At 32.4% G+C, this 21,625-nt stretch overlaps 1 long non-coding RNA gene across 1 annotated transcript; it reads left to right on the forward strand.

The window, feature by feature from the left end:
- The first annotated feature begins 11,793 nt into the window (after positions 1 to 11,793).
- On the forward strand, positions 11,794 to 13,630 carry LOC111366561. Its single transcript, XR_002697687.1, has 3 exons — positions 11,794 to 11,940; positions 12,649 to 12,703; positions 13,385 to 13,630. It is a non-coding gene; the product is annotated as an uncharacterized LOC111366561 (long non-coding RNA).
- Positions 13,631 to 21,625: the final 7,995 nt, after the last annotated feature.

The raw sequence follows: 21,625 nt of genomic DNA on the forward strand, positions 1-21,625 counted from the left end.
TGGCTCCTATTATTTGAATTTACGTATAAAATTATTTTATGAAAAAATGTATAATTTTTGAGAGAATATTTAGTTAGAAAGTAAAGAAAAAATTTGTATTTAAATGAATAATATTTTATTCTAAGAATGTATGGTAAAAAATAAGAATTAAAAATAATGAATGAGAAAGAATAGTTAGTATGTCCTGCCTAAGTAGAATTCTCAAATAGGGATATTTTTTGTTGCATTCCTCCATTTTCTTAGTTATTTATTCTATTAATATTATTTTTATATTTTAAATTTAAATTATAATATAAATAAAGAACCGAGGGTAGGAGATTATGTTCTCCATCCCCATCTAGGGATGGCAAGAAGGCTTGAGGGCTCGAGTCGCTCGTGCCCGACCCGCAAAAGCCAGACCTGACCCGACCCAGCACAAGGCTCAGGCCGAGCCCCATCTTGCAGTGCCTGGTCGAGCCGAGAAAAAAAAATGAAAAACTGTAGGCTAGCTGGCTGCTACCTTCACAACACGCAAAACCAATTGGCTCTTCATTTTCAGAAACTTGGGCTTGAACTCAAATTGCGCCCTTTCGTATATCTACTTCAATTGCTATTATATCTTCATATTTCATCGATGTATGCATTTCTTCCTATAAACTTGCGGAATTTTGTGTGATTTGTCTTGCATGTTGATGTTATACTCTGAACTTGCTGAATAAACCCAAGTTGCTCCCCTTGCAATCACATATTCTACAAGTAAGTTCGTTTCTATACAAATTTTTGTGTTCTTTTACTTTATTTCCTAGTCTTCTGGGCAATTTCTCGGCACTTTTCTGATTCAATTTCATTTCATTTTTGGTTTAATGTAGGTTTTGCATTCCCCAACTAGGATCAGAATGCCCTACATGCAAACATCTGTTTGTTGATGGAGGTATTAATTAATAAAGTTTCTTTACAATCATAATCTTTCTTAAATCTTTCATTTTCATCTTAACTTGGGTTTGCAAAAAAAATAATTTGGATGCGGAATCAAATTTAAAATAAAGGCAGCTACCAGCTGCCTTTTAGAAGGGGGAAAAATAGAGTATGCTCGACTCGACCCATTTCGACTCGATAAGGCCCGAGAGCCTCGATTTTTTCGCCGAGCTTTTGCTCGGCTCGAGCCAAAAAAGCCCATCTTCAAAAAGCTCAAGCTCGGGCCTTGATTTTCGACTCGCAAGCTGATTTGACTAGACTCATTGCCATCGTTATGATCCCATCCCAAAGGATCGTGGCAAGATCAGGCACATTGTCATCCCCATATTACAAGTAGTATTGTAGTAATACTATACAATTTCCTTTGCTCGTTTTTAATTTTTTAGCTTTAATAATTGAAACGTCTTACAAGTGTTTACGAGTATGGTCAAGGATCGAGTTAATTGTTCCAGTGGGCACTAAACTTAGGTTCGTGTCTTTGATTGGTCACTTAAATTTAAAATGTCGAGTTTCGGTCACTGAACTCATATCCATATTTTCGATTGCTCACTAAAGTTTAAAATGCCAAGTTTTGACCCGTGAACTTTAAAAAATGTTGTACATTACTCACTGAACTTTGAAAAATATTGTACATTACTCACCGAACTTTGAAAAATGATGTACATTACTCACTGTAAATTTGATATTTTTCAAAATTTAACAGTTATGCTAATGAGTAATGTACGACATATTCTAAAGTTCAGTAACCAAAATTCGATATTTTAAATTTCAATGAGCAACCTAATACATGGATTTAAATTTAGTGAGCAATCGAAAATATTGATGTTCAGTGATCAAAATTTGACATTTTAAACTTTAATGACCAATCAAAGACATGAATCAAAGTTCAATGGACATTGGAACAATTAACTCTCGAGGATCATTATAATAAATTGTATGTTTTTCGGTTTTTTCACTTGCTCGACTTCGACGAGAATCTTTAAAACATGTTTGAGTCCCATTTTTTTAATTAAAAATGCATTTTGGAATAATGATTTGATGAAGAATATATGGTTAACAAATAAGAAAAAAATTTAAATTTGTTGTAATATTATTTTATTGAAGAATATGTAATTGAAAATAAGAGAGAAAAATGTATTTAAAAATAATGGGAACCAAACAAGGGTGATTTTGGAAGGTCGTATCTCTCATCGTGGGTTTTCTTGTGGTTTATCACTCGTCTTATGTTGGCCAATTTATTGTGTATGATGAGGTTGGTGAGCTTTTGGATTCCCCTCTTCTCGGAGAGTGAGAAATGCACATGTCCTATTCCTCACTGATTTCAGTAGATAGACCCAAAAAATTAGTACACGTGAACAACTACTTTCTCATCCGGCCAAAAAAAAGCCTTAGCTTCACCCTTGGTGGGAGGTTGTCTTTCGAAGAGCAATGCTCTGCATTAATGCAACGAGCCATAGCTCATAGATGAATTACCGCCTTACAAGTTTATTTGGACTAAAGGCTAAAGCCATACTTTTGAAAATCTCCCTATTTATCTTGAAGTTATGGCACGACTAAATCTCCATGATGGAATTGTGCAAAATAGGAGGCAAATTAGCTTACTATCTCAATGCCAATGCTGCAGAGATTTCTTCACCCTCGATTTGAACATTCTTTGATGATATTCCAATATTGAAGATTCGCAAACAACGTATGTAAACTTTGTAGTAATTTGTTGTCTCACTATTCATTTTTTTGGTACTAGTGGATCGAGAAAGATAACTCCAAACATTCAAAGATAAAATGTTTATCGTAAAAATGATTAGAAAAGTAGAGTATCTTATTCAAACTCTTGAAATGCTAGAATAATCACATACCTAGTAAATCCATTGTATGTATTACTAAGGAACCCAACATTTGTGTATGGTTCGAGAAAAAGTTGGGTTAATTCTCGTTGCCATTATAGAGCTTAATGAGTATATTAGAAGCCAATGGCGTGTGCGATACTGACTCTAGAAAAATTTTACCATTAAGTAAAGAGAATTGGGAGATATACTTTTACTCTATGTGTGGTGAGAGGGAGATAATGTGACCGAATGGTTGGGAAACATATGTTATAAAGAGAAAAGCCAAACCCACATTAAAGTTTAGCTAAGTAGGCCTAAAAACTTTTACCTAACTCAAATCTACTTTGACTTTTTTTAAACATACAGCTACGGTTAGAAACATTTTTAGTTATAAAAAAAGATAAAAGGAAAAGCATAGACCGATAGATCTAATTAAAACCCCCCTCCCCCCCCCCCCCGCCCCAGGAATTAAAATGGATGAAATAGTATTTATTTTGGAGGATGAGTAGTTGAAAAAAAAAATTCGATTTACGTATAATATTATTTTATGAAAGATTATATGATTGAAAATAGGAAAAAGAAAAATAAAATTTAATTTAACGGGAGGCAAATGGGGCTAAAGAAAGTTAATGAATACAACTTGAACATATGCATATTGCCGCAGTGGAAGACGAGTACTCAAACAGTACTTGATGCAACTATCAAAGAGAGTGGTTTAGCAACATTCCGGTAAAAGCTTTACCACAATCTTATAAGAAATAAATTATTTGAAGGCTCAGAAAATGAAAAATGATATTATTAAGTTGTAAATTTTAATGAATGAGTTGTGTATTACAAAATTATCATTTAGAGACAAAAAAATTCTATTGCGTTTTCAAACAATGAATCCTCAGACATTACTTAGTGCCTGTTTACCATTTTTTAATTTATTTTACGGTTTGTTACTGGATTATTTTCAACCATATATTGATATAATAAAATATAATATACGTATTTGAAAAAAAAATCTTACTTTTTAAGCACACATTCTCCTAAAAGTTACTGTTCAAAACTCTTTTTTCTATCAAAATGATTGTTAAAGAGGTCTCAATATTACAAATTATAAGAACATAAATACTTTGGTTCAAACTGATAATTGAAATACTATGTAGAAAAATTATTTCCAAAGATGAAAAATGTTACAAGCTTAGCCTCTGTATGATAGGAACTAAAATCAAATTTTTATTATATTTTGATAAAAATTAATGAAGTATCTGATTGAAAAATTGTGAAATTGATTAAATATGGGATTAAAATTAATTCTTACTATGATTTAAATTAAAATTTGAATTTAGATCGCCTATAATTAAACCCTGAAACCAAAAATTCACTCACACACACACACACAAAAAAAGGATTTTTGCCCATGATCAGCTATGGAAGAAAATTTTCCAGGATCTCGAGCCCTACTGCTTCCCAAGCTCATCCAGTACGTATATGTTCGTGTGCGTGTGTATTTATATGGGAATTATTATAACTCAATGTTGATTCTGCCGTTAATTTTTCGATGAAGATTGGCTTTCTTGGAGTAACATTCACGAAGTGGAGAGGTTCTAATTGAGAGTGTTTTTCGATGGGAGTTCAATCACAAGGTCAGCCAGAATATATAAAGAGTACAGGGATTTCATAATTTCGAAGAGTGGAGAGAACCCTTCAAAGAAACTGACATTTACTGAGGTTCCAAAGTCATTGGTCGGAGATGTTAGCATTCTCCATAAAGTCTTTACCTTCTAAAAAAAAAGGTCTCATTATTTTTGATATTAAGGGGGGTGTATTCAATTGAAACTTTTAATGACTTTTTGGGATTTAAAAAGTTTAGGAATATTCAATTGAGATTTTTTGAGACTCTCTAAAAGTTACGGTGTATTCAATTGAGACTTTTATAGACTTTTAAAAAATTTTTAAAAGTTACGGTGTACTTAATTAAAACTTTTTAAAAGTCTCTATAAGTTTTTAGGGTATTCAAATTTTATTAACTTTTAGAAACTTTTATAAAAGTTTTTGGGGTACTAACTTTTTAATTAGAAAGTACTCATATAACTTTTTAAAATTTGTCTCTTATTAATCACGAGATTTTGAGAGATTTTTACAAATTTTTTTTCAATCTTTCTTTTATTTAGGGGGATGTATTTAATAAAGACTTTGGTGGACTTTTTTTAAGTGATGACTTTTGTGGATTTCGTGGATCTTTTATAAATTTATATGAAATGAGTGGAAGTCTTTTGATAGACTTCTATACATTTTCATTTTAAATTTTTTGTAAACTTTCGTGGAATTCAAAGGACTTTTGGAGACTTTCGTTTGAAATAAAATTCTGGTATGAATTCTCACATAAGAGGTGTTAGTATGGTATACTTTTAAAAATAAATAAAAATCAATATATTTAAATTTAATTATAAATTTTTCATAAAAAATTTTATAATTTAATAAAAAATAGATATTTTTCACAAATAAATGAATGAAAAAAGAGAAAAAAAGTTACAAGAATCCAATTTAATCATAGAAAATAGAGATAATTAATTAGAGAGAGACAGAAAGATAAATGGAATATAATCAATAGAAAAAAATAAATTTTAATCATAAATGTTCATAGAATGTTAAATGAAAGAAAGATTGAAAAAAAAAATTGTGAAAGTCTCCCAAAATCTCGTGATTAATGGGAGATAAATTTTAAAAAGTTATATAAGTACTTTCTGCTTAAAAATTAGCACTCTAGAAACTTTTATAAAAGTCTCTAGAAGTCATTATGATCTGAATACCTCAAAACTTATAGAGATTTCTAAAAAGTTTTAACTGAATACACTGTAACTTTTAGAGACTTTTTAACAGTATATAAAAGTCTCAATTGAATATACTATGACTTTTAGAGAGTTTCAAAAAAATTCAATTGAATACTCTAAACTTTTTAAATCCCAAAAAGTCATTAAAAGTTTCAATTGAATACACCCCCGTAACTTTCTATGGACATTTATGATTAAAATTTATTTTTTTCTATTGATTATATTCAATTTATCTTTCTTTCTCTCTCTATTTATTTATCTCTATTTTTTATGAAAAAATTAAATTGGATTCTTGTAACTTTTTTTTCTTTTTTCATTCATTTTTTGTGAAAAATGTCTATTTTTATTAAATTATAAAATTTTATATGAAAAATTTATAATTAAATTTAAATATATTGACTTTTATTTATTTTTAAAAATATACTATACTAACACCTCTTGTGTGAGAATTCACACCAGAATTTTATTTCAAATGAAAGTCTCCAAAAGTCTTTTGAATTCCACGAAAGTCTATAAAAATTTTAAATGAAAATTCATAGAAGTCTATCGAAAGACTTCCACTAATTCCATATAAATCTATAAAAGATCCACGAAATCCACAAAAGTCATCACTTAAAAAAAGCCCATCAAAATTTTTAAAAGTCTCAATTGAATACATCCCCTAAAAGTGATAATGAAAGTGAAACTTGTAATGGGAATGGTAGACCAATTTCTTGTGGGGGTGAGGAGGAGGAGAGTTGAAAGGGTAGGGTGAAAGTGAAAGAAGAGGCCCCATATAGGGTGAGAATGGTGGCGGCTTGGAATTCAATGAAGCCTGTTGAGAGTGGCGACAGCTCCAAATTAGATAAAGCCTGTTGCATAGCTACCCCTGTCCCCATCTGTGTTACGAATGGTGGTAGAGGTGTTGGGGAGGTGGGGCAGAATGGGTTCATGTAGCCACCATTGGCATCTTACTCAGACGTTTTTGGCGATTTGGGGCCTCAGGAGAAGAACTAGTTGGTGCATGGGAGTTGTAAAGAGAATTGTGGTTCATTGCACTACGAGTAGGGGCGGATCTAAACGACTTGGATTAGGGGGGTCACAAATAAAATTTATAGGGTGCCTTCTACTGAAAAAAGAAAAAAAAAAGCTAAACAATTTTTATTTTTTTATTTTTTTAAAAATCGAGAGGGTCACTTGACCTTGTAAACCCCCCCCCCCCCACGTCCGTCCCTGACTACGAGTACACAAAGATAAATTATAATCCATTTCACTGTGAACGTAGTATGTTTATCATTCCTGCTTTTCATATTTTAGTGCTGAAGTCAAAACATGAATTTATTTAGCTAGATTGATTGACATGAATCACCAGTTCTTATTTGTATGATGAGAAGTATCTGTATGAGCACTATAAAAGAATATAACTCATTAAGTTTAAAAATGCATTTGGTAAAACCGCACCATTATACTAACTTAAAATCGATTATATCTTAAACTGGAAGTTCCATATCAATTTCCATCGTCTGTTTAAGAATTGCTAGATAACGATTATTAGTGGGGAAATATGACATCCCGAGTGCAGAGAGAAAAAGTCATGTTGGAAGAAATAAATAGAAAATATTCTTATCGAAGGATATATTCATTTGGAGAATTGCGCTTGAGATGAACTTGTCTGCTCCATACTTATGCGATGAACTCTTACCCATAGTTTTGATAAAGCAGTGTATAAGGTGGTAGTTCACTAAATAATGGCATTACACTTCTAATCACTTATCTGCAAGGGTGTATTTGCTCATGTCATCTAACAAACAATCCTAAGACCCTAAGTGACGACACATTCATGTTCACTGTTAGACATTAGGCCTTTGTTTGAGCTACATTATTTTCATAAAAATGCATTTTTGAATAGTGTATTGATTGGAAATGTGTGGTTAAAAAATAAGAAATTTTTTTTGGATTTACGTGTAATATTATTTTATTGAAAAATGTGTGGTTGAAATAATGTCAAATCACTATTTAAAAATGTATTTTTCTGAAATAATGTAGGTCAAACATGGCCTACAAAGTAGAAACCAATATTTTAGAAGTATGTATTGAGAGAGCTCATTCTAGCATTGCACATTTCTGTAAATTAGTTACAAACTTTAGGTTTTTATAAAAATAATCACTGTTGAGTGTTAATGTCTGTCAAAGATTTTTGAGAATGGTATTTATAAAAAATGGTTTTGGATTTAAGTTTCCAAAACAGAAAAGCTGCCATATTAATTGCAGGGAATAAGTGAGGCCACCGGTAATAAAATGACAGGGTAGAGCTTTCATCCTGCTAGCAGGAAAAGTGAATTCATTATGCATTTGTATGCCGAGAATGGGAGCATAACTTGGCAATCCCATTTGAGGAACACATGGCATATAATATGTCTTAATACATTTTAATATCACGGTCCCCTAAAACGGTTTAAGCAAGTGAAGACTTGGTTTTAGTGTTAATTATGGTCAAAAGATGGAATTAAGTAACATGGTGTTTAGCAGCCAGGTGTAATGTATAAAAACTCTTTTTTTAAATTTTAACAGCCCTCCATAGTAATTTAATTCAAGTTTGGATATGGAAGTTGGCAAATCTTACTCCCTTGTACTCTGTTTTGAAGGAAAACCTTGACAATTCTAGATAGTGTTTCTTTAGTGCATGATGTAGAGTTTAAACACCAAAAGAAAGTAATTTTTATTGATAAGATAAAATTTTACACAATTTTTGATACACACTGAGATCACTATCCCCACTTATAATATTTAGAAATGGACCACTCACAATATATTCTCTCTTTCACTTACTACACTCTTTTTTCAGTCTCTTTCTCTCTACACTCTTTTTCTATACTTTCTCTCATCATACACACACATACATTCAACCAACACACACATATATGTAGGCAAAATATGGAGGTAGAGTTTACTACCTACATTTTTATAGAGAATTCTACCATTGTCTTCACAATTCTATTCTCTAGATTTTTCATGAATGGTAGTGGTCTTTATTTCCTACAAGTAATGAGTCTCTAGAATATTCTACATGCTTAGTCTAGTAAATTCTAGATATTTAAAGTTGGTGATGATTTCTTTAATTCTCCCCTTCAGCACCAACTTTTCATTTTAACCTTTTTCTTCTTCTTCTCGTCTAACTTTGCCTTGACGAATTTTGAAGTGCTCGTTTCTTCACTTAATGCATTTGTTGCTTCAAATATATTTTGCTCTTCTAGGCTTTTCTCAATTTCTTCTTGTAGTTGTTGATCATTCACTTGTATTTCCCAATTAACACCATTTTGTGAATAACTATGTATCACACTAATCAACTCTTCTTTATCACTTGATATCTTTAGATCTTCGGATTCCTCGGGACTTCGTTGTGCTTCCACAATTTTCTCTAACAATTTGTCTTTTGTTTTCTTCAAATCTAGCAGCTCCACCCTCTGTGGTGTTTGATCCAGCAGATCTATCATTTGCGGTATCTGCTCTAGCATATTCACCCTCTTCGGTGTCTGCATTTCTTCAAATACTTATTCTAATTCTAATAGTTCCTCCCTCTGCGAAGTCCACCCTGAAGACTCTTTGTGAAACGCAATGTCCTCTTCTAAGTCATTGATCCAATAATCTTCTTCCAAGTCATCAATTCAATTATCTTCACAATCTAACTGTTCAGGCAGGACCACTACTAACGTTGATTCATCCTTTAAACTTGGATTAAATTTCTTTTCTTGAGCCTTCTCAATTGTTGTTGTGGTTGCCTCCGTATCCCATTCTTCTTCACTATTATACTTCTCTTGCTCGTTGAAGGTTGCTATATTGCCTTCTGCTGGCCCCTTTTTAAACCAACAATCTCCAGCATAATGGCCTTGTTTGCCACATACGAAACACGAGCTATTATTTCGTTCGAATCTCTTGAATGACTGATCTCTCTTATTACAACTTTGTTGAGCTCCCCTTGTCTGGTAGCTTCTTTCAATTCGTCATTCAAATTTACCTTTTTTTAATTCTTTATAATTTTGCTGACAAAATTGGCCTTTTCTTTTGTAGCTAAACAATGCTTCTTCATCTTCTTTCTTTATTGAGACCACTAACATTTGTCTGGTTAATGCTACTTGGTAGGCCAACAAATTTTCTAGATTAACTAATGAAGGTTGCTCAGGCCAACCTTGTATTGCAGCGATAAAACTTCTAAATTCGGGTTTCAATCCATGTATAATCGTTCTTCTCATTCGAGACTTTGAAATTTTACTTGAAACATTCAACTCTGAAATTTCACAACAGAGAGATTTAACTTTATTAAAGTATTGACTTACGGTTAATTCTCCTTGAGTAATTGAGAGCAGCTCGTTCTCCAACAATTGCAACCACATATCATTTTTCTTCAAAAATAGTGAGGCCAACGTATCCCATGCTTATTTTGGTGTGTTCTTATCTCTTATGTGTTCCAGCAATTCTTTCTCAACTGTTGTCTTTAAAATGAACAAAGCCTTACCCGCTTTGATTCTCCATTTCTTCAGAGTTCCGTCCTCCTCTGGTGGCATCACATTACTTCTGCCAACTACTTCCCACATATCTTGTCCTTGGAGATATGACTTCATGCAAGTTTGCCACGTGGTATAATTCTGATTATCGAGCTTCCTCATTCCATCTAACACTTGTAGGTCGTCCATCGTAACTTGATTTACCTCCTCATAATCAAGCAAGCTTTATAAAGCTTCACAAACTCTTTTTGTGCACAATCTCTAGAAGCTCAAAAATTCTTCCCCGATCGCCTCGCTCTGATACCAATTTGTAGAGTTTAAACACCAAAAAAAAGTAATTTTTATTGATAAGATAAAATTTTACACAATTTTTGATACACACTGAGATCACTATCCTCACTTATATTATTTAGAAATGGACCACACACAATATTTTCTTTCTTTCACTTACTACACTCTTTTTTCACTCTCTTTCTCTTTACACTCTTTTTCTATACTTTCTCTCATCATACACACACATGCATTCAACCAACACACATATATATAGGCAAAATATGGAGGTGGAGTTTACTACCTATATTTTTCTAAAGAATTCTACCATTGTCTTCACAATTCTATTCTCTAGATTTTTCATGAATGGTAGTGGTCTTTATTTCCAGCAAGTAATGAGTCCATAGAATATTCTACATGCATAGTCTAGCAAATTCTAGATATTTAAAGTTGGTGATGATTTCTTCACATGAAGAGTGTTTATGTAAAGAACAATTAGCTTAGTAAAATTGTTTTATATTTTGTTTCTATGTGTGCTCACTCCCCGTAAAGAAAAAAAGGTATAGACCTCTGACTCTGGCATGCGATGTCTTCTTTCCTACAACTATCAACTGATTTCATTATGTAATTGACAGTTTTGTGTAGATTTGGAGCCTTCATTATGCCATTTGGCACTAGAGTATATTTGACTTAATCCTTCTAAAGATACTCCAGAGTAGAAGAATAAATAGCTATTTCTTATTTTCAGGGCATCCACACAATTCTACACATTAATTTTCTTGAAATTAATTAAGTTTATTTCGTTTTTCTTGTCATATATCGGGAAGTGAGCTTTATTCTTTGTGAAATTCAAAAATGGTAACTATGAGAAGAAGAAATCAACAGATGATTTCATGTTAATAAACAGTGGAATTCAAAGCAGCGTCTGGACAGAAGCAAAATTTTTTACTTCCTTTAGAATCTGTTTTGAAGCAGGGAGATGACCGGGATCTTGTTGCTCAGGATGTTCAGACGAAAAATAAACTAGATTGTACATCAAAGCTAATGGAGCTTCTTTTGGAAGATCTCATGTTTGGGTTAGCCCACATAAAGCTTAAATTTTTGGATGTAACTGATGATGCAAGTAATTTGAAAGAGGCACTGTGACAACCCAAAATTTTCTAGCCAAAATTCAAATGTTAACTAGTCAAAGTCAAAGTCAACTAAGGACTAAAATGAAATTAAATATTTTATCGGGGTTTATTTTATAATTGGCCATATATGAGGGTTAAATTGGCTACAATTTAAAGTCGAAAATTTACTTATATATATTTTTGGAAGTTTAGGATTTAAATGTTATATTCTATTAAAGAAGAGGGACCTTCCTTTGCGATTTTGAACAAGTGGGCCTTTATATTCAACCTTTGACCATATTTTTCTCTCAAATCACACACACACCCACACTAGAATCTGTTGGGTGAGAGAAAACGCATAGAAGAGGGAAAAACCAAGGAAAAAGGGAAGAAAAGAAAAAGAAAGGAAGGAAAAATGAAGAAGAAAGAAGATACTTGTGCCAACTGCTTCAATCTTGTTTATTTAATTTTTCAAGAGGTAAGGTTAAGAATTTATTGTTTAGTTTTTGTAAATTTTTGTTTAGGGTTTTAAATTTATAGCTTATACTTGAAAAATATGATAAGGAAGCTAACTATTTGAGTATTTTGAGCTAGTTATTCTAGTGAATTGGAAGAAATGATATTTAGATATTAGGGTTTTGTTATATGTGGGTTAATCCGAAAATTTGGGGAAAAAATAGCATTCTTGTTATTTTCCCTTATGATTGTTGTATGATATTAAGTTAGATTGGTTGAAAATAATTTATTTGTGCATGAGTTCTCACTTTGGATGAATATGGAGAATATAAGAAAGGAGCTTTTGATAAATTTTATGTATTTAGTTAAAAGAGAATTTAAATAAGGAATGTGGATGATTATTATCATGAAATGCTTGTTCAATCTTGATAGGGCAGCCGGGAAAGGTAGGAGAATTGATAAAGGGAATAGAGATGATGATAGAGATCGCTTGCTTTTTCTTCTGTGCCTAAGAAGCCGCTTCCCCCCGTTAAGTTAAGGATGTAGAGTGATTTGAAATTAAGTGAACGCATGTTTAAATAACCAAATGAAATATAAATATAAGTCTCAGCTTATTACTTATTGTGAGATATATATTTTATTTTGATGATAAGGAGAAGTTATTATTGAGAAATCCCTTGTAACCGTATATGGATGAAATTGAAATGGCTTATATTTATGATCGTTTCAGGAGGGGATTTGGACGTGGGAACAACATACCAACCCCGTTAGTCCAACCTATATCTGTGAGTGGAGAATCTATGTTTTCAAAAAGAAGATTTTCTTTTTATTTTATAGAAGCATGCTAATTATATGAAATGCTTTATTTTCGAAAATTAGTAAATGAGCATGATTGTTTTGAAATTATCATAAAATAATTGATGTGATTATCTTACTCTAGTTCACTGAGGGGCTACGACCTTGTACTAGAGTCATGTATTTAACTCTTATCCACTGAGGGGTTACAGTCGTGGGTAAAGGTATCCATTATACACTGAGAGGCTATGATCGTGGGTAAAAGTATCCATTATACACTGAGGGGCTACATCCGTGTATAAGGATGAATATGTAATTTCTATCTTGTACACTGAGGGGCTACGGCCGTGTATAGAGTATTGATTAGACAGTTTATGTATATATGATTTATAGCTTTCAAATCATTAGTAGATGTTTACATGAGATATATTTTGATGTGAATTTTAATTATATAGTGGATTATTAGTCTTCAGCTTACATTTCCCCGTTTACAGTTCAACTTATGGATTTCAGATTATGGTTTTAGATTATTTAATTGTCTAATGTACTTACTCATCTTGTTGTATATAATTATACACACACTTTTATATATAAAGGACAGTACAACTATCTTTTAAGCACTTCACTCATTGGGATTATTATCTCATATTTTTCTTAACTTTTCCTTATAGGAGGCTGTTGATTGAGCTGTAGTGGAGATTATTTTGATAGTTTTGCAACTACTACTATCACCAATTGTAGGTTCTTTTGTTTGAAATTGTGTAATCATCAAGTGAAATATTTGCATCATATTGGAGGAATTTTTTTTTAGTATTTATATGTACCAATGATCATGATAGAATATTGTAATCTAAACTGCCTTCTATTATCCTTTTGAGAGACATTTATGATGAAAATGATATGGATGTTTTTGGCTACGTGAGTGAATGATATTATTATGTTGGTATATTGGAGTTCAAAAAAATCTTGATTGGTCAAATGAAACTTTATTATTAAAGTTTAGTTACTTTTGCCTTAGTGATGGGTCCAGTGCATAGCTGGCACTTATCATCGGTGCACGTCACGTCTTGAGTCTTGGACGGGATGTGTTAGGCACAGCTTATTTTTAATGAATCTCAAGAATTTGTAAAAGTAGAGGATCAAAGCCACGACCTTAAGGATGAGGACCTGCTCAATGGATATTCTGACAATCAAAGTCAACCTCCAAAAAAGAATACGCACAAAACCAACTTCAAATACCAGTTATTTGATGAAACAGGTGCATATTTTAGTCTATCTGCTTCAATATACTTCTGAGTGATGTCTCAATAAATTTATTATTCAGTGGCAAGTTTTTTATTTGGAAGCCTTATGAAAAACTATTGGAAATAAAAATGAAATTCTTTGGGATGCTTGTGAATTGTCAGTCCCTTTTCTCTTGCAACTATTGCAAATCCACTGAACGTTTTTCGAAATATCTATGGACAAATACAATTCACTTAATTAACAAATTTTCCGGGAGAAAAGTGGTAGTGTGAAATTTGTCTAATGGTCTATAATATGTTATTCCACTTTCAGTTGTCTAAAATGATATCATCTGAAGCTTAATATGTTATAAATTTTTGGCATTATAATTGGAAACTTCATTTACTCTATTAGTTAGCTCGCATATCTACTGCAGTTGGGCCTCATGTCACAGCTTCTACGGCTAAGGCTGCTGTTACAGCTCTTTGTTATGAAAACCAATGTTCGAGGGAAATATGTAAGTGTTATGCCCTAGGTCCAATCAACATTGGACATAAATACTTTTGATATATAATTAATGCAATTTAATGGCAGATCTATTATTTACTTAATAGACAATTAAATAAATAATAGAGTCCGTAAATTCAAATCTTCGTAATTTGTTAATCACAAGGAGTTGTGATTGTGAGATACAAATTACATATGATTGAATTTTAAATCTTCCGTGGTCGTACGTAATAACAAGATACAGATATTGTTATTACGGATAGATCATCACGTGTGACATTTCTTACTTGTGAAGTAAGTAGCTGATCTCACAAATTAAAGTGTGTGACACTTAAATGAACACATGGATGTTTTGTTATGAAATAAAACATTGGAGACCCGTCGAGAGATTCTACATGGATAACTATCTGAGTGTCAGTGGTTAATTTTTAACGTTCGGTAGTGGAATTGGTCTTTGACTTGAGGTCATCATGGTATCTTATATGAGGATAGTTATACTTTAGTGGTGTTGGATGTTGCTTTGCAAAGGGCTGCTAATACGACATCGTTTGGGTACGTCAAGTATCATATAAAAGTTGTAATTGATCAATAAAGGATTCGTCACACTTCGATAGTAGGAAATTATGATCTGCGTTTCATTCAATTAAGTCGATAGCGAAATCCTTAGCTAAAGTATACTCATAAGTCGAAAAGGAGTTTTCGACTTATATTAACTTAATAATGAAGTGAAAGATATGATCGATATTCGGGATTGACACACTTTCCATATCTCGTAATTGATCGGATCATATTAACGAAGAGATTATAGTTTCACAGTAAACAAACGAGTTTGATTTTGTCATACTACATGATATTCCCCGTCACATGTATTGTCCTGACACATTGCTAGATGTCAATCTGGGACGGCGAGTGTGAATTGATGATAAATTAAAATGGTGTTTTAATTTATCAATTTTGATTAGATCAAAATAATATTTCATGTCGTTAGGCATTGTAATCGGGAACCTGATGAGTCGCACACAAAAGATAATTGGAAGATTGCAATTTGTTAATTAATTAATTTGACAATCGTTGGATAAATTAATTAATTGGTTGGTAATTTATAGGCCCGAATTAATTAATTGGATTAATTAATTCACGGACCGAATTTAATTAAACGAATTAATTAAATATTGGATCAGACCAAGCCAGGCCCGTTTGAGCTTATATAAATACATGGCTAGAGTTTTCAATCCATATGGTTTTCTCATAATTTCTTGCTAGCACAATAGGAAAAAACCCTGGTAGCTGCAATCTGTTCTCTGTGTGGATCACCGTTGGAGGCTGGACAATTGGACAGTTGTAGATGACGAATCAAGATTGTTGGAACGAAAAGAATAGTAAAAAAGTTTGCATATCTGAAAAAGGTACAATTTTTTCACAATTTCTATCTAAACACAAAGAGATTCCTGGTGGGAATCGAAATCTGTTTTAATTTTTCACTGTGCATGTTAAGTAGATTCCAAACAAAATATTCAACGAAGATGATTTTCTTGTTGATCTAAAAGCTTCTGCTGAAAATATTGAGCAAAAGAGGTATTCATCTAATCATTTATGGAATCTTGTCTGCTGAATATGTTTTTGACATTGAAATGCTAAAGTTGGAACAAATTGTTTCTCTATCAGAGCACCTCAAGGTAATCTTTTAGATGGAGATGAATGACCAAAACAATCTTGTACAGTTGTACTTATTTTCATTTTTAATGGCATATCGACTATAGTATGCTATAACTTCCATTATATTGCATTGCTTCAGCCTAGAGCTCATTTGGCTAGTTAATGACATATAGACTATAGTTTGCTATAACTTCCATTATATTGCATTGCTTCAACTTAGCTCACATTTGGCTGAATCTGAAGATTTTACTTATAATCAAATAATGATATTTTAATATAAGTAAGGTTAATTAGAACAAAATGTCTTCACGTTTCAATTTTTTGTACAAAATGTCCCTACATTTTTTTTTTGACAATTTCACCCTCACTCTAACCTTTCATTGTGAAAAGGTCCTTTCATCCACCTATCGTCAAATGCTCCGTTAACTTAGCAAAGACTAATTAACACAAAATGTCTCCACCTTTCAATATTTTTGTGTAAACGTCCTTATCTTTCGTTTTTTTGGCAATTTCACACTCACTTTCACTTTCATTGTGAAAAATATCATTCCATCCACCCATCGTCAAATACTCCGTTGACTCAACAAAAAATGTAATTTTTCTTTTCAAAAATCAAGGATAATATAATCTTACCCAATTTTTTCACAAGCCTTCTTGTCGCCTTCAAAGTTAACTGTTGAAAATTAAAAGTAATATGAAAATAATTTATACAATTATTCCATTAAATAAATAAGAAATGGTTTAAAGAACACTGTATTCATTTCCAACTTAAGAAGAACAATGACTAGTATAATACTGGATTACTCATAAAATTTGGAACGATAGATGAAGAGATTGAGGTCCTGTCTTGGAGAGATTCTCCCCAGATTTGTAGAACTTTATGGCCGTTAGCCGCTGCAACTTTTGACCTACCCTCTCATGGGTGGGTCCCATTGGAGAAAAAATGTCAGATTTTCAATGAAAATCCAGGGAAAAAGCAAGAATAGACGAGTCGTGATTATGTAGTTAATAAACTGGAGATATTCATTCCCATTTTGTGCTTATTAAGTGCGTAAATAAGGGTAAAATAAGAAGAATAATGGCAAATAGAACGCTGTAAATAACCTATTAGATTTCAATGATGAATGACTCATCACCTATGAATGGAAAAGACGAACTAGACCAGTTATTTTTAGGATGATTTTTAACTTGTGATAACCATCCCTACCTATTAATACGTTTTACGTGTAACAGCCCTATCTTTTAATATACTTTGTGAAAAACATTACGTTTAAAGCTAAGTTGTGTAAAAAGTCCATACCTTTGAAAAATGAAAGGTAGGGACGTTTTGTGTTAATTAACATTTTTATTGAGTTAACGGAGCATTTGCGGTGGGTGGATAGAAGGACCTTTTCAACAATGAAAGGTGAGGACGAGGGTGAAATTGACAAAAAATGAAAGGTATGGACGCCATATACAAAAACATTGAATGGTAGGGTCGTTTTGCGCTAATTAACTTATAAGTAATTGTTTTGTTGATCAAAATTCGAAATAAGTACATGTTTGGAGACAAACGTGCCTCCTCAATGTAGCTATCTCAGGCCTCATAATGCCATCATTACTCCTTTTTTGATCACCATATTTGTCCACGGGAAAAATGCTACTCAACCAGGTGCAAAATCAGGCTAAAAAATAGGGAGCCAAGGTGGCAACACCTCGAACCTTAGATTTGAAAAAAAAAAAAAAAAAAAAAAAAGGAAAATGGTGAAATCGAGGGCTGAGGTGGCTGTTTTGAGCCTGTTACTGAGCCTGGCTCGGTAAGCAGGGCACTTGTCCACAGAAACTCAGGACCCACCATCTAATAAAAATACAATGCAAATAAACTTAAGAATGGGGGCCGCAACTGCAACGGTCCTTGGTGCTGCTGCTGCTCATGCCAAGTGTTTGGCTGATCCAGAAGAGAGAAGGATGGCACAATTAAAGGCTATCATGATCGAAATGCAGGTGAGGTTTTATATATTTGAATTCTGATAGGTCTATTTTAATCTTTTACAATAATTTGGTGGAAATTACAGTGAAAAATCATATGCTTCTCGTTTGGTACCCATTTTTTTCAAAATATATTTTTCTCTCTCTTCTTTTCAACCACACATTTTTCATTAAAATAATATTACATGTAAATAAAAAATTTTTCCTTATTTTTCAACCATACATTTTCCATCAATTTACTATTCCAAAATGCATTGTTACATAAAAAGGCTCTCAAACACCCTCTTATATTGAATTTCACAAGTTCTTGAGAGTTGCAATTGTTAAAACTTTCTTTATGTGTAACCTAATCAAGGATGGTAAAATTCTCTGCCCTCACCCCTCTAGTGTTTTTATTAATTTTAGTTTTATGTATTCAATTTAAATCATGTTGAAAAATTTAAAAATAATAATTAATTAATTAAAAATATGGCTACGAATGGAGATCTCCCTGCTTCCCGAAAATCCCTGTTGAGATGGGGATGGTAATTAATTGCCTCCCTGGCCCCGCCCCATTGCTATATTCTGGTGATTTTGTGTTAAAAAAAATATTATTTATATATATATATATAATCCAACTGGTTAGAGTCAAAACTCGAGTTCCCCATGGTTCATGAGCTTCCAAATTACCACTTTGAATTTCTTACAATATGGCTTTTTTGACAATTCAAGTTCTTGCTAATGAACAGAGCTTCAGAGAATTTATCTTTTTGTCATTTTTATTCCCAGAAATTTGAGATTGGAGTGGATTTAGATGTTCACTGTTTGCACTTTTGCATTTACAGATGAAGAAATTGAAACCCAAGATGAAGTATTTTGATGAACTGGAATTGGCTATTGAAAAAGAAAATGCTCATATCGAGGAACTGGGAGAATCTCTTTTAGTTGATCGACTAAACGTCTTAAAAAGAATATTCGATGCTAAAATATCCAGATGGAAGGGTCATGTCTCGGTGAAATCTCAGACTGGTTCTGTACAATAATTTTAGTATGGTTATTAGCTTTTACTTGAACATCTGTCCTAGAAGAGGAGCGACTAAGTTACGTATTGGTATTTGACAAAACATGGCCATAATGGTGCTAACATCTTGTGTAACTTTTAGATGATAAATCCCATCTGGTTCGTTGATTTCAGTTCTTCCTCTGTATACGTGCTTGTCTTGCCCCCTCCCCAATCGGGATATAGGATTATTTTGTCATTGTTTGCATCTATGTGACAGGTAGGTTTGGCATAGTTATTGAAAATTCAAAAGCTGGTTTTGATATTACGAATTTGAATTTGGGCATTTTTGAATAATTTTTTAGAATTGCTTCATTGAATTAAGGAAGTTAGTTCCATTATGGCTTTTTTAATGAACTCTTCTACAAAAGATTTTAACTAGGTAAAAATTGGACAACTTTGCACGTTGTTTTTCACTTATGATTATATATCCAAGCGAAATCATGTTTTGTGGGTTTATAGGAACGTAATACATCCTTTTACTTCTGAATTGTTTATAGGATGACATTTAAATTAAATTGAACAAAAAATTGCAAATGATGTATAAAAAAGACAATTTAAAAACTCTTGTTATTATAGTAGCACATATTATATCAACGTGACACTGCACAAGATACACATTACTTAATACTAAAATAACTTACCATAGCAACTTTGGTGGACGAATCAGATAGCAACGGACATAATATAGTTTCATGTCGTACCAAACATGTATTGGGAAGACTTTATTTGTTGCCTAACACTTCTATTCTTGTACCAATATACTCACATGTATGTATTAACCTAAACAGATACAGTACTTTCCTTTAGGTCCAACTGCACAGGTTGCACTAAGGTACTTCTCATGCAAAGCCTTCTTACATGCAGCAACACATTCGGGAAGAGTACGTGGATTAATATCAATACCAAATGCACACTCCACATTTGAAGGACCCAAAATCAACAGCCAAATCATCATTGCTATCACCACAAGAACCCACTTCTTCTTTACTAAAATGGCTGCCATTGAGAGAGTTTATTTTAACTCTTTTGAATGAAAAACTACTCTAAACTTGTCTATATATAGAAAGAGAAGTCCAGTTCTTGAAATTCAACTCTCAACTCTTATTTACTTTGGTACCCTGAATTGAATATGACTTAGGAGTTGGATTATAGTTTAATGAGAGCTGAGTGGTAGCTTAGTGTAATGTGTTAGGCACATATTTTTAACATTAAATTCCACAAACACCAAATAATTGGCTTCTTTTTAGAATTTCTTTTTGTCAATTATAGACTAACATGTGGAGATTCTATATTCACCTTTCCAGGTGTTTGAGTTCAATTTCTAGATCTTCATTTTCAGCAGTAGAGGAAAATCCAATCAAAGGATTGCACAGATTTGTGTATTTGGTACATACTTTTTTATATTATTGTGATCCTTAAACAATGGAAATAGACCAATGTGAGAAGAGATATTGAAAAAACACGATTCTGTAATATGATTTGCAGATGATTTATTAAGATAGCAAGTGAATATTGGACACATGGGGGGTGTTTCTTGGTTTGGTGGCCTTAGAAGCCCACTACTTGACGCTCCTTTCCAAAATTATAGGAATATTGTCATATAGTACAAGATCATCTGGTAGACTAATAGTAATATGTAGATCGACTAAGTTGACACTTTTTGAGGCCTCGTTCGCTACTATATATATTCATTCTCATGGAATTTATTAGTACGGACTAGTGCAAACTTGTAAGTTAGAACAACAATTCGTTGATCCATATTCTTTTGCCCTGTACTTAAAAGTCAAATTTCAATTGAATCACTAAACTCTAATTTGTCTAAATTGGGTCAATATAGTTTCAAGTTTCATATCTTTGTTGCATTCTATCATCTATCATCTATGGTCTCTCGAGCGCACATATTTCGCTTAGTGGATAGTCTTACAATTACTGATGTTTCACATAATTGAGAATTCGAAAAATGAAAATAGTAAAACTAGAGTTATAATGATGTTAGTAAATTAAGAAGTTAAAATACGTGTTATATATATTATTAGCACTTTTCTGACGTGTTGTAATGGTAAATTACCATGTTGAATAGTGGTTATGTGGAAGATCTACTTTGGTGTAGTTGTCAACGAAGAAATCTTTCGTCAACTTGGAAGACTTCGTATGATGGAGTGGTGAGATTTGTTAAAAGCCCAGGAGCAATTTGAAATTAAATTAAAATTTAGTTATCCAATTGAAATTTTGTTGATTGTTTAGTGATTACAATTGAAGTTGACATTTTTTAATGCCCCTCTATGAGTTTCATTTTTTCAAGAATACATTTTTTTTTTAAATATCATTCTAAATCACACATTTTTTTTATAAAATAATTATACATGTATTTCAAAAAAAAATTCTTACTTTTTAACCACACATTCTCCAAAAAAATCATTATTCTATAGTGCATTTTATCCCAAAAATGGGGATCAAACAGGGACTATATATCACACTCTCAATGGCGGGGGGGGGGGGGGGGGGGGGGAATTTT

This window comes from Olea europaea, chromosome 18 (genome assembly GCF_002742605.1).
Source record: "Olea europaea var. sylvestris chromosome 18, O_europaea_v1, whole genome shotgun sequence".
NCBI lineage: Eukaryota > Viridiplantae > Streptophyta > Magnoliopsida > Lamiales > Oleaceae > Olea > Olea europaea.